The 14,617-nt window shown below is 46.4% G+C and overlaps 1 pseudogene; it reads left to right on the top strand.

Moving 5' to 3' along the window:
• Window positions 1–578: 578 nt before the first annotated feature.
• On the top strand, window positions 579–5,994 carry LOC134738494 (cell division cycle protein 27 homolog; annotated as a pseudogene).
• Window positions 5,995–14,617: the final 8,623 nt, after the last annotated feature.

The following is a 14,617-nucleotide window of genomic DNA, read 5'->3' as shown; positions in this document are numbered from 1 at the left end:
ACGAGCCCCGGATCCCACCATCAGGACCCCGAAACGACCTCACCACAAACCCAACGCCAGGGCCACATTGCTCGTTTCTCTTCCAACCTCCATCCCAGTCAAGCTCTGGGAGACTGGCGTGGCCCCCACTTGGGACGTTTCCCAGGGCCAGGCAGCCCAACCCCATGCCACGCAAATGCGGTCGTCGGCACCGGTTGCTTCTCCACAGGGGAGTGGGCAGAGATCCAGCTCACAGCAGAGCGAGTCACTCACTGGATGGAACACCGGGCACAGCCACCTCTTGCGCAGCTTCCCAACCTCTACGATGCCGGTCCGGCCCAGCAGGATCTTCCCCCAACTTGGAAGAGGGAGACGCGTGCCACACAGTAGGCAACGAGGCACCCTCGGTCCCCACCGCGGAGCCCGGCAAAACCCTTGCTCTCCACCCCCATCCCATCGAGGGGGAAGGGGAGGAGGGTCCTCTGCAAGTGAGTCACTATGGCAGCACTACCATAATGCAGAGAGAGGTGGCAGGCCGGGGGATCCTGTAACCCAAAGGCACACCTCTTGGATCGCTACAGAAGGCTTTCTCACCGAGGATGGTTCACACTCCCCACCTGCCAGTTGCCCCTCGTCGGGCCCACAGAGGCGCTCAGGGATGCCTGGGGAAGGGAGGGGGCCTGTGGTACCAAGAAAAATATGCGTGCGGCAACCTTAAGCCTTCGCGGTCTGGGCAGGGGCCTGGCTGCTGCGCGTGCACGCAATCCCCCAAGGGTCCCCCCGTCCACCTGCCTCTTTTCTCCCAGGCAAAGCACCTCCAAGTAAACCTACACACAACCTGTCGGAGACCGAACAGTAGCCCATTGGCAGTCTGCCGGCACATGCATCACCTGCCTGAGCCCACCGCGATAGCTCACATGGCCCGCACGCACCCGCCAGAGGGGAGCATGGGACCTGCGCTCGCCAGACCAAGCGGCACCCTTCCCTGCGTGGGAGGGGTGCGTCTCACTCAACCACCTCAACCCCCACACCAACGAGCTCCCTCAGGACCCACTCGCAGACACAGTGGTGGCCACTGGAGGAGGGGTGCTGGGGGTGGGAACCACACACCACCGCTTGGCCTTGGGCACCTGAGGGATAAGCTGGGGGGGAAGTGGGGGAGCAGGGCACGGTAGGCTCATGCCTGTCATCCCCGCACTTTGGGAGGCGAGGGAAGGTGGATCCCTCCATCCAAGCCTTGGCAACATGGTGAAACCTCGTCTCTAAAAAAATACAAAAACTGACTCGTATCATAACCTGGACTCAAAGTTAATAAATAGATAAATAGGCTGGGCACGGTGGCTAATGCCTGTAATCCCAGCACTTTGGGAGGCCGAGGCAGGCGAATCACAGGGATCAGGAAATCGAGACCATCCTGGCAGCCACAGGAACCCCGTCTCTACTCAAAATACAAAAAATTAGCCAGGCGTGGTGGCGGGCGCCTGTAGTCCCAGCTACTTTGGAGGCTGAGACAGGATAATGGTGTGAACCTAGGAGGCAGAGCTTGCAGTAAGCTGACATTACGCCACTGCACTCCAGTCTGGGCAACAGAGTGAAACTCCGTCTCAAAAATAAATAATAATAATAAATAGATTAAAATTGAAAATTTAAAAAAAAGTAACTGGCCAGGCACAACTGCTCAAGCCTGTCATCCCAGCAATTTGGGAGGCCGAGGTGGGCAGATCACCTGAGGTGGCCAGTTCGAGACCTGCCTGACCCACATAGAGAAATGTCATCTCTACTAACAATACAAAATCAGCCAAGTGTAGTGGCACATGCCTGTAATCCCAGCTACTCAGGAGGTTGAGGCAGGAAAATCGCTTGATCACAGGAGGTGGAGGTTGCAGTGAGCCGAGATGGTGCCATTGCACTCCAGCGTGGGCAACAAGAGTGAAACTCTGCCCCCCCCGCAAAAAAAAATTAAGTGCTGTTTTCTGTTATTTTTACTTCCTACCCTGAGAGGAACATAATACAGCTGTTGTCTGTCTCCCTGCCTGCCTGCATGCCTGTGGCAGGGCCTCACTCATTCTTTCGCCCAAACTGGAGTGCAGTGACACCATTATGGCTCACTCACTGCATCCTCAAACTCTCCAGAGTTAGGTGATTCCTCAAGGGATCCTACGCCTCGGCCTCCCAAAGTGTTGGGGTTACAGACGTGAGCCACCAGCACCCGGCCTGAGTTAATACGTCTGGTCTAACTACGTCTTAACCACACACCCATGAAGAACTCAAGTCAAGAATCCGTAGGAGACTCAGCATTCTCTCCTGAAAGCAGTGAGGAGGAAGGCGGCCGTGTGTACCGAGCTCCTGGGCTTTTAGGTGACCATGCATAGAGGAGAGATTTCCAATGTTTCCAGAGAGGTGCGAGCCACAGTCATTGGGGCATCCGAGCACGAGAAGGGGTTTCTGACAGCCACTTAAGGGCCAGGAAGGGCCAGAATTTGCCAAGGCCCGTGTCCCAGGGTGGGGCTGATGGAACCCAAGGTAGACGGAGTCAGCAGTCCGCAAAGAGAGAGCTCCAGCCCTAGGACCCTCTGTGCAGACAGAATCAGAAGGAAGAGAGTCCTTCGTCCTACATGCCACATCCCTCCACTGAACTTGGGATCAGATCCGTTTTCCAAACATGAGGTAACTCTCACTTTGCAATGGATCACAAGGGGCCAGGCTTTCCAGAGTCAGCAGGGTAAAGAAGTCATTCTGGTTTGGCCTCCCCCAACCCCTGGTAACTGGTGAGTTTATTTTTTATTTTTATTTTTTTATTAATATTATACTTTAAGTTTTAGGGTACATGTGCAGAATGTGCAGGTTAGTTACATATGTATACATGTGCCATGCTGTTGCACTGCACCCACTAACTCATCATCTAGCATTAGGTATATCTCCCAGTGCTATCCCTCCCCCCTCCCTCCACCACACAACAGTCCCCAGAGTGTGAGGTTCCCCTTCCTGTGTCCATGTGTTCTCATTGTTCAATTCCCACCTATAAGTGAGAATATGCAGTGTTTGGTTTTTTTTTCTTGTGATAGTTTACTGAGAATGATGATTTCCAATTTCATCCATGTCCCTGCAAAGGACATGAACTCATCCTTTTTTATGGCTGCATAGTATTCCAGGGTGTATATGTGCCACATTTTCTTAATTCAGTCTATCATTGTTGGACATTTGGGTTGGTTCCAAGTCTTTGCTATTGTGAATAATGCTGCAATAAACATACGTGTGCATGTGTCTTTATAGCAACATGATTTATAGTCCTTTGGGTATATGCCCAGGAATGGGATGGCTGGGTCAAATGGTATTTCAAGTTCTAGATCCCTTTGCCATCCCCATCAAGCTACCAATGACTTTCTTCACAAAATTGGAAAAAACTACTTTAAAGTTCATATGGAACCAAAAAAGAGCCTGCATCGCCAAGTCAATCCTTATCCAAAAGAACAAAGCTGGAGGCATCACACTACCTGACTTTAAACTATACTTCAAGGCTACAGTAACAAAGCAGCCTGGTCCTGGTACCAAAACAGATATATAGATCAATGGAACAGAACAGAGCCATCAGAAATAATGCCACATATCTACAACTATCTGATCTTTGACAAACCTGAGGAAAACAAGCAATGGGGAAAGGATTCCCTATTCAATAAATGGTGCTTGGAAAACTGGCTAGCCATAGGTAGAAAGCTGAAACTGGATCCCTTCTTTACACCTTATACAAAAATCAATTCAAGATGGATTAAAGACTTAAATGTTAGACCTAAAACCATAAAAACCCTAGAAGAAAACCAAGGCATTACCATTCAGGACATAGTCATGGGCAAGGACTTCATGTCTAAAACACCAAAAGCGATGACAACAGAAGCCAAAATTGACAAATGGGACCTAATTAAACTAAAGAGCTTCTGCACAGCAAAAGAAACTACCATCAGAGTGAACAGGCAACCTACAAAACTGGTGAGTTTAAATGAGCTGAGGCTGGCCGGGCCGGAGCCACTACGGGGGGAAGGAGGTTGGGCGGGTTGGTGGGGGGGCCTGAGGCATTGCAGAAAGTGGGTCTGAGCCTCGACGACGACGGTGCTGCAGGAACCCGTCCAGGCTGCTATATGGCAAGCATTAAACCTCTATGCATACCGAGATGGGGTTTTTCTCACAGAACGCCTTTATGCAGAAGTACACTGAGAAGAAGCCTTGTTTTTACTGGCGACCTGTTCTTACCACCCAGGAAAGGCCTGTAAAGCATATGGACTCCTGAAAGGACATAGTTGTACTACACCGCAATGCAAATACCTGCTTGCAAAGTGTTGTGTTGATCCCAGCAAGCTTGCAGAAGGGGAACAAATCTTATCAGGTGGAGTGCTTCATAAGCAGAAAAGCCATGATGATATTGTTACTGAGTTTGGTGATTCAGCTTGATTTCCCCTTCCATTATTCGGACATGTATATTGAAAGACAGATCGGCTTGCCAAAGGATCAGAATGCTACCAAAATAGCCTTAGTTTTAAATCTTTTCTTCTGGTATCCCTTTGAATCGTTATGTGAAATAGTTGAAAAGCCAGATCCTGACCAAACAATTAAATTCACGTCTTTACAGAACTTTAGCAACTGTCTGCCCAACTCTTGCACAACACAAGTACCTAATCATAGTTTATGTCACAGACAGCCTGAGATCGTTCTTACAGAAACACCCCAGGACACAACTGAATTAAACATATTGAATTTAGAATCTTCTAATTCAAAATATTCCTTGAATACAGATTTCCCAGTATCTTCTATTGATTCAGCTGTAATTTCACCTGAAACTGTCCCACTGGGAACAGGAACTTCCATATATTCTAAGCAGGTTCAAAATAAACCAAAAACTGGTCGAAGTTTATTAGGAGGACCAGCAGCTCTTAGTCCATTAGCCCCAAGTTTTGGGATTTTGCCATTAGAAACCCCAAGTCCTGGAGATGGATCCTATTTACAAAACTACACTAATACACCTTCTGAAATTGATGTGCCATCCACCAGAGCCCCTTCAAAAAAGTCTGTTGCCAGAATCGGCCAAACTGGAGCAAAGTCTGTCTTCTCACAGAGTGGAAATAGCCAAGAGGTAACTCCAATTCTTGCACAAACAGAAAGTTCTGATCCATAAATAAATACAACACCTCAGATATTGAGCCCCACTATGATATCTCTCCCAAATGCACTGCATTGAAGAAGTTCACGACTCTTTACTAGTGACAGTTCCGCAACCAAGGAGAATAGGAAGACATTAAAAATTAAGTTTCCACCTAAAATCCCAAACAGAAAAACAAAAAGTAAAACTAATGAAGGAGGAATAACTCAACCTAACATAAACGATAGCCTGGAAATTACAAAATTGGACTCTTTCATCATTCAGAAGGGAAAATATCCACAATCACACCTCAGATTCAGGCTTTTAATCTACAAAAAGCAGCAGCAGAAGGCTTGATGAGCCTTCTTCGTGAAAGGGGGAAAGGTTATTTAGCTTTGTGTTCATACCATTGCAAAGAAGCTATGAATATTTTGAGCCATCTACCTTCTCACCACTACAATACTGGTTGGGTTCTGCGCCAAATTGGAAGGGTCTATTTTGAACTTTCAGGGTACATGCAAGCTGAAAGAATACTCTCAGAGGTTAGAAGGACTGAGAAGCATAGAGTCAAAGGCATGGAAATCTACTCTACAACACTTTGGCAGCTTCAAAAAGATGTTACTCTTTCAGTTCTGTCAAAAGACTCCACAGACATGCATAAAAATTCGCCAGAGGCCTGGTGTGCTGCAGGGAAGTGTTTCAGTCTGCAATGGGAACACGATATTGCAATTAAATTCTTCCAGAGAGCTATCCAAGTGGATCCAAATCATGCTTATGCCTATACTCTATTAGGGCAGGAGTTTGTCTTAATTGAAGAGTTGGACAAAGCGTTAGCTTGTTTTTGAAATTCTATCAGAGTCAATCCTAGACATTATAATGCATGGTAAGTGGTAATGAAGTGTAAAGACAAAGTCTTGTTGATGGTGCTGGTAGTCACTAATTTTTCTTGTTAGATAGCTCTTTATTGTCATGAATTTGGTTACTAATACTTAGGGATGGTATACACTGGTCAATAACTTCAAACTAACATGTTTTATTATGAAATGTATGTCTTTAACAAACTCTTAAGTTAACTAATGATAATAGAATACCAGATCCATATACTCAACAGTTTCAGTCTTCTACCAAAATTTAGCAGATACCGTAGTTGAGTTTTGTTTGTTTGCTTGCTTGTTTAGTTTTGTTACTTGATTTCTTATTTTTTCTTTGAACACAGAAATGGTGATTGGGACAAAAAGTGCTTGGGAAATTGGAAAGGAATAGCATAATTCACTTATTGGATAATAGAAAAAAACACTGAAAAAATTCACTAGTTGCTGCTTTTTGACAGTGTTCCAGTTTATTGAGTTATTATTAAGAACTTAGTGTGCCCTTTTATTTAGCAGTATCTCTGTTTTACTTTTTTATATTTGCGTATAAGTAGACAGATAGGAAATTACTACCCAGGTCATATTGTTATCAACTGAATAACATATGAAAAACTTTGGTCCTACATTTGCCTCAACACCATACTTACTGATGACATTTATTGTATTTTTCTGGACTGACTTAAAAATTTAAATATCAAGAGAAGTCCAGGCACGGTGGCTCATGCCTGTTATCCCAGCTCTTTGGGAGGCCAAGGCAGGCGGATCACAAGGTCAAGAGATTGAGACCATCCTGGCCAACATGCTGAAACCCCGTCTCTATTAAAAGTATAAAAATTAGCTGGGCATGGTGGCGGGTGACCGTAGTCCCAGCTACTCAGGAGGCTGAGGCAGGAGAATCGCTTGAACCCCGGAAGTGGAGGTTGCAGTGAGCCAAGATTACACCATTGCACTCCAGCCAGGGTGACAGAGCGAGACGCCATCTCAAGAAAAAAATAGAAAATAAAATAAAATAAGTAAATAAATAAATATCAAGAGAAAGTATAATTCTGAAGTCATAACTCTGTGGTAGTTTTTTTTTGTCAGATATGGTTATCTTTGGGGTTAATTATTATAGCAGTGGAGTTTTATCACTTGATTTGCTTCTCAATCTGAAACATTATATTACAAAAATATTTTTTGATTTGTGAATATGTTGTTTAATGTATTGTATCTCATTTTACAGTAGTAGTTGCAGTGCCTGAAAGATTGCCAAAAATAAATAGTGCTACCTTTTGCTGACAAATGTAACAATCAACTTGCCAATACTGCCTTCTCTTCCAATAGCTATGTTCTCCATAAAATTTTAAGAACTCAGTTCTTCATGAGACTTGTGTTGTTTATTTTTTCTGAAGTCTGGTTGATCCTTGTGTTGTTCTTTTTTAAATGTGTATTTTCTGTTCAGCTACGTTGCAGGAGGCGGATTCTTAAAAAACTTAACCATATCAAAAATTGTGTTTAAAGAAGGATTATGCAGATTGGCAAGCTTTTACTAGGAGGAGTTTAAATGCTGACGTATTTAGGTAACTCTAAATACTGAGCAACTTTACTCTAACTACAAAATAGATAGCCTTTCTTTTGTTTTCACTTTCACTATCATTAGCATCATGTTTAATACCTTTTCTTCATCTATAACACAATTATAATGATTTATAAAGCCACTCAAATAAAGGAGATATATTGTGCTTTAAAAAAAAAAGAAAAAAAGAAAAAAAAAGAAGTCGTTATGTGGCAAACAATGAGGTGTGACTCGAATCTAGAATCTCCAGTGAAAACCAATGAAACAGGGTCAAACCCCGTGTCTACTAAAAATAAAAAATAAGCCAGGTGTGGTGGTGCTGAGGCAGGAGAATCGCTGGAACCCAGGAGGCAGAGGTTGCAGTGAGCTGAAATCATGCCACTGCAGTCTAGTCAGGGGGTACAGAGCAAGACTCCATCTCAGAAACAAACAAACACACAAAGCCAATAAAAGTGTTCCACTCAACGTGTCAGGCTCAGGTCTCTTGACAGGATACATCCAGCACCTGGGGAAATATCGACGGGTGGGCTGGAATCTATTTTGTGGCCTCAAGGAAGGTTTTGAGAGATAGTCCCCAAAACGTGAAGGCCTAAGGAAGCCCCTCCGCCCAAGAGGCGATATTCATTTGTATCCCATTGCCACCCACGAGGGAGAATCGGGCTCTCTACAGAACCCCCAACCCCCACCCCACCACCCCGCCTCGTGAAATGAGCTCTTGCTCCATCAGGCTGTATTCACACCGTGTGGTTTTGTAACCTCCAGCATGTGTGCGTGGGTTGTGGAGTGGGGTGGAGGCTGCTGTGGACAGAGGAGAGGATAAAGCAGCGGTGTCCCACGGGTGCCCGGGACGTGGGACGTGAGTGGGGTGGCTAGAGCCTTGGGAGCTCATCGCCTGTCAGGACGTTTTCCCTCCTGGTTCCCTCTCTGACCTACGCTCCACATCTTTGCAGTTCAGTGGGGATCATGTGGGTGGAAGTCACCATCCCTTTGGACTTTAGCCAAGGAACGTCAGTCTCCCAAGAGTCTCCCTGGTGTCGGGGCCTTGGGCAGGCTCACAAGGATGCTGATGGTGATGGTGACAGTGATGTAAGTTGGAGGCCTCGGGCCAATGCAGAGGTATCCATTTGACCTCGGTGGGATAGGTCAGCTTTGTGGAGTCCCGTGTGTCCTTCCAGAGACTCATCCAGGGCTAGCAAGCATGGTGCTGAGGATCCCAGCTCCCAGCAGAAGCACTTTTTTTCACACAGAATCCTGGGCAGGAAAGTTCTCAGCAGGTTTAAGCCTCCTAGCCAAAAAGCGAAAGCCACTTCTGGGATTTTTTTCAAAGAGCCAGTGGTTCCACAATGGGCCATGGGTAGTTGTGGAAATGGAGAGAAATGTTTGCAGATACATATTTGAGACAGAATGGACAGGGCTCGGTCACAGTTCATGTAGGACACGAGCAAATGCACATTGAGAAAACCCTCCCAGCATCCTAGGTGAACAGAGGTATGACTTTACGAGACAGTCGAGGGAGACACAACCCCAGATTTTAGGGTTGGATCTTTATTAATATGTAGTATCTATGAGGTATCCGAATCCAGAAATCAACTCGCCAGTTCTGTACAGCATTCTGCAGGGAAATCAAATCTGGGATGTCTAAAGTTAAGAATTCAGGCCATGGTAATGGATTAGATTAGATGTACTTGAACTTATTTTGCAAAGAAAGAGAGGGTGGGTGATAGCGAGAGCCAGAGAGCAAGCGAGAGAGAGAGAGGAGAGAGAGAGACAGAGAGACACAAAGATACACCAGAGAGAAAAACAGAAAGAGAGAGACAGACAGAGAAAGACGGAGATTGACAGAGACAGAGAGAAACAGAAAGAGAGACAGAGACAGAAAGAGAGAGACAGACAGAGAGAGAGAGAGAGACAGACAGGCAGAGAAAGAGAGTAAGACAGAAGGCAGACACACACACACAGAGAGACAGAGACAGATGGAGAGACAGAGAGAAAGAAAGAGACAGACAGAGAGAAAGACAGAGACAGACAGAGGGAGAGAGAGAGAAACAGACAGAAAGAGAGAGACAGACAGAGAGAGAAACATACAAGGAGAGAGAGAGACAGACAGACAGGCAGAGAAAGACAGTAAGACAGAAGACAGACACAGAGAGAGAGAGACAGGCAGAGAGAGAGACAGAGAGACAGAGACAGAGAGACAGGCAAAGAGAGAGAGAGAAAAAACAGACAGACAGGGAGAGAGAGAGACAAACAGACAGGCAGGGAGAGAGAGAGACAGAGACCAGCAGACAGACAGACAGAAAAAGAGAATAAGACAGAAGACAGACACAGTGAGAAAGACAGAGAGAGAGACACAGACAGCGAGACAGAGAAAGAAAGAGAGATACAGACAGACAAAGAGACAGACAGACAGAGAAAGACAGAGATGGACAGAGAGAGACAGAGAGAAACAAAGGAGAGAGACAGAGAGAGAAAGAGAGAGAGACAGACAGACAGGCAGAGAAAGAGAGTAACACAGAAGACAGACACAGTGAAACAGACAGGCAGAGAGAGACAGACAGAGACAGAGAGAAAGAAAGAGAGAGACAGACAGAGATGGAGAGAGAGAGACAGAGAGAAACAGACAGAAAGAGAGACAGAGACAGAGAGAAACAGACAGGGAGAGAGAGAGAGACAGAGACAGAGAGGCAGAGAGAGAGAGAGAGACAGACAGACAGGCAGAGAAAAGGAGTAAGACAGAAGACAGACACAGTGAGAGAGACAGGCAGAGAGAGAGACAGAGAGAGAAGACAGAGAGAGAGACAGAGACAGACAGAGAGTCACAGAGAGGAGGAAGAAGGGCATGCTCAGGAAATAATTACACATATTTTATAACGCTTTTGATCCCATAAACGGTGGCCGGGGTGTGCTTTGAAAACAACAACAACAGCAACAAGAGCAGCAGCAGCAGCAAGAGCAGCAGCAGCGTTCACTTACGGATTTCTAGAAAATAAGATGTTCTGAAGTATAGTAAACATCAACCGGCTCTCACTACACGTTGAGAGATTCACAAAAGCGCTAGTTAACAACAGGAGAAAACAGCAGCTAACACGTCCTGGGGAAAATATACGTCTTCCTGAAAACTGGGGATTTCTACTTCATCTGAAAAGAAACACATATGAAAAAGGAAAAGCACGAACAAAACAAAACAAGCCAAAAAACACGGGCCAAGGCACCATCCCTAGAAATCTTAAGTGAGCAAAGTATTAGTTTTCAGAAAGCTATTCTATTTTGGGCGAATACTAAGAAGGCCCAGACTAGAGCTGTGACACCCTTCCCATTGTGAAACTATGCTGGCCAGAGGGCAGAGAAACTAAAACATCATGATAAAAGGTGATTGAGACCCAGCCAGGGGGAAGCTTTCCTAGGGAGGGAGGCTTGAGGAGAGAAGCAGGGGAAAACTCCAAAACTGTAGACCCTCGCGCTTGCCCACGTGGGTCAAGGGTTATGCCATCGGCCCAAGCTGCCACTGGGGAAGTGGGACTGTGCCACCCCCATCTTCAAAAACACTGGCCACTGAGTGAGGACTGACGCCCACCGATGCAAATGTCAGCCTGGCAAGAATGAGATCGCCAGCAAGGGGTGGGGGAAGGGGAGAGAAGACGGAGGCACATTGGAGTGGCTCCAGAAGGTTTCCAAGCAGGCTGTTGGGAGGCGGGGGATGGGGGGTTTGGGGGGAACCCACCTAACTGACTCACTAAATGAAGGTAAAGGGACGTGGGTAGTGGGGGGAGGTGGGGGGCAACTTGAAAATTAAACTGACCCGTCCTAAAACCCAAGTAGAAGAGTCTATGTGCATGAAAGAAACCAACACACAAAGAAAACTAAATAGCTGATCAAAGAAAAATAGGGCCCCCGCCAGTACTGAGGTTCCCTAGGCAACGAGGGAGAGAGGGAGGGGCCTCCAGAAGGGAGAGAGAGAAACCCGTTGCCCCAGGATCGGTGAAGTGGGCGAGACCTCCCTCCGTGTCACCACGACTTTCAATAACAGTTGCCGCTAGGTGATGCCCGAAGACAACCAATGCCTGCAAGAGTCAGTCAGCACGGAAAAGAATGCATTTATTTATTTATTTATTTATTTATTTATTTATTTATTTATTTACAGAGTCTCACTCACTCTACAGCCCGGGCTGTAGTGCAGTGGCATGATCTCGGGTCACTGCAGCCTCCGCCTCCCAGGTTCAAGTGATTCTCCCGCCTCAGCCTCCCGAGTAGCTGGCATTACAGGCGCCTGCCCCACTGTGCCTGACTCAGTTTAGTATTTTTAGTAGAGTCGGGGTTTCGCCATGTTGGCAAGGATGGTCTCGAACTCCCAATCTCAGGTGATCCACCCGCCTCAGCCTCCCAAAGTGCTGGGATGACAGACGTCAGCCACTGCACCCAGCATTAACCGTGTATTTTTAAGTCAAGGAGCTTATCAGGGAAATAGGAGAAGTAGGGAGGCCACACGTGACAGAGAGAAAAGTTTGAAAATACCCCTTCCATCCAAGTGGGGACCTGGCCTCGACCTACCAAAATCATACACTGAGTGGCAAAGCCTAGCAAGGCCCGTCTGTCTAGATTCCTCTCGGCCTCTCTAAGCAGGTGTTTCTCACTTTCATGGAAGGTTCAGGGCCCTCCCCGGCACAGGGAGTCTGACAGACTGACAGAGAAAGAGACAGGCATAGAAAGACAGAGATGGACAGAGAGAGACAGAGAAAAACAGATAGGGAGGGAGAGAGACAGAGAAAGAGAGAGAAACAGACAGACACAAAGAGACAGATTGAGAGAGACGGAGAGAAACAGAAAGAGAGAGAGATGGAGAGAGAGAAAGGGAGGGAGAGGGAGACAGACAGGCAGAGAAAGAGAGTAAGACAGAAGACAGACACAGTGAGAGAGACAGGCAGAGAGAGAGAGACAGGAACAGAGAGAAAGGAAGAGAGAGAGACAGAAAGAGAAAGAGACAGAGATGGAGAGAGAGAAACAGAGAGAGAGAGATAGAGAGAGAGAGAAACAAATAGGGAGGGAGAGAGAGAGAGATAAAGACAGACAGAGAAAGACAGAGACAGAGAGAAACAGAAAGAGAGAAAGACAGAGAGAGAGAGTGATAGAGAGAGAGAGAAACAGAAAGAGAGGTGGAGAGAGAGACTAAAAGACAGACAGGCAGAGAAAGAGAGTAACACAGTAGACAGACACAGTGAGAGAGACAGGCAGAGGGAGAAAGAGACAGAGACAGAGAGAAAGAAAGAGAGAAACAGACAGAGAAAGGGACAGACAGAGGTGGACAGAGAGAAACAGAAGGAGAGAGAGACAGAGAGAGAGAGAGAGACAGAGAGAGGGAAACAGACAGGGAGGGAGAGAGACAGAGAGAGAGAGACAGACAGACAGGCAGAGAAAGGGAGTAAGACAAAAGATAGGCACAGAGAGAGAGAGAAAGAGAGAGAGAGAAAGAAATAGAGAGACAGGCCTGGTGAGGTGGCTCACTCCTGCCATCCCAGCACTTTGGGAGGTTAAGTTGGGCAGATCAGGAGGTCAGGAGATCAAGACCATACTGGCTAACACTGTGAAATCCCGTCTCTACTAAAAATACAAAAAATTAGCCAGGCGTGGTGGCAGGCACCTATAGTCCCAGCTACTCAGGAGGCTGAGGCAGGAGAATGGCGTGAACCTTGGAGGTGGAGCTTGCAGTGAGCCAAGATGTCACCACTACACTCCAGCCTGGGTGACACAGTGAGACTCCGTCTGGAAAAAAGAAAAGAGAGACAGACAGAGGAAGAGACAGACAGAGACAGACAGAGAGAAACAGACAGAAAGAGAGAGAGACAGAGAGAAAGAGAGAAACAGAAAGGCAGGGAGAGAGAGAGAGAGAGACAGACAGGCAGAGAAAGAGAGTAAGACAGAAGACAGATACAGTGAGAAAGACAGGCAGAGAGAGACAGACAGAGGCAGAGAGAAAGAAAGAGAGAGGCAGACAGAGATGGAGAGAGAGAGACAGAAAGAAACAGACAGAAAGAGAGAGAGACAGAGAGAGAGTGAGAGAGAGAGAAAGAAAGGGAGGGAGAGGGACAGACAGAGAGAGAGACAGACGGGTAGAGAGAGTAAGATAGAAGATAAGCACAGAGAGAGAGACAGACAGAGGGTGAGAGAGACAGACAGAGAGACTCAGAAAATGAAGGAGACAGACAGACAGAGAAAAACAGAGACAGACAGAGAGACAGAGAGAAACAGAGACAGAGAGAGACAGAGAGAAACAGACAGAGAGAGACAGACAGGCAGAGAAAGAGAGTAGACAGAAGATAGACACAGTGAGACAGGCAGAGAGAGAGAGAGAGACAGAGAGAAAGAAAGAGACAAACAGACAGAGAGAGAAAGAGACAGATAGAGAAAGACAGAGACAGAGAGAGAGAGTCAGAGAGAAACAGGCAGAAAGAGAGAAGGTCCTAGCCCAGTAGCGATACAGTGCCTTTTCTTTCATTTTCTCTTTCTTTTCTGGTTATCTTTTCTTTTCTTTTCTTTTTTTCTTTTCTTTTCTTTCTTTCTCTCTTTCTTACTTTCTTTCTATTTATTTATTTAGAGACCGAGTCTCACTCTGTCACCCAGGCTGTAGTGCAGTGGCGCCATCCCGGGTCACTGTAACCTCTGCTTGCCAAGTTCAAGCTATTCTCCCGCCTCAACCTCCCGAGGATCTGGGATTACAGCTGCTTGCCCTACAGCGCCTGACTCAGTTCCATATTTTCAGTACAGACGGGGTCTCACCATGTTGGCTAGGCTGGCCTTGAACTCCTGATCTCCTGACCCACCCACCTCAGCCTCCCAAAGTGCTGGGAGGACAGACGTGAGCCACTGCTTTCAGTGTACAGTGACATTTCTTAGAAATCACTCATGGGAACACACACTTATAGGTTATGTGTAGAGATTTTATTTATTTATTTATTTATTTATTTATTTATTTATTTATTTATTTATTTTTTGCACAGGAAGGTGGGGGGACGGAGTTTCGCTCTTGCTGCCCAGTCTAGAGTGCAATGGCATAGGGGACTCAAGGAGTCAAACTATGGCAGAGAGGACACG

The sequence above is a fragment of the Pongo pygmaeus genome, chromosome 17 (genome assembly GCF_028885625.2).
Source record: "Pongo pygmaeus isolate AG05252 chromosome 17, NHGRI_mPonPyg2-v2.0_pri, whole genome shotgun sequence".
Classification (NCBI taxonomy): Eukaryota; Metazoa; Chordata; class Mammalia; order Primates; family Hominidae; genus Pongo; species Pongo pygmaeus.
This window is presented reverse-complemented; position numbering and strand designations above follow the sequence as displayed.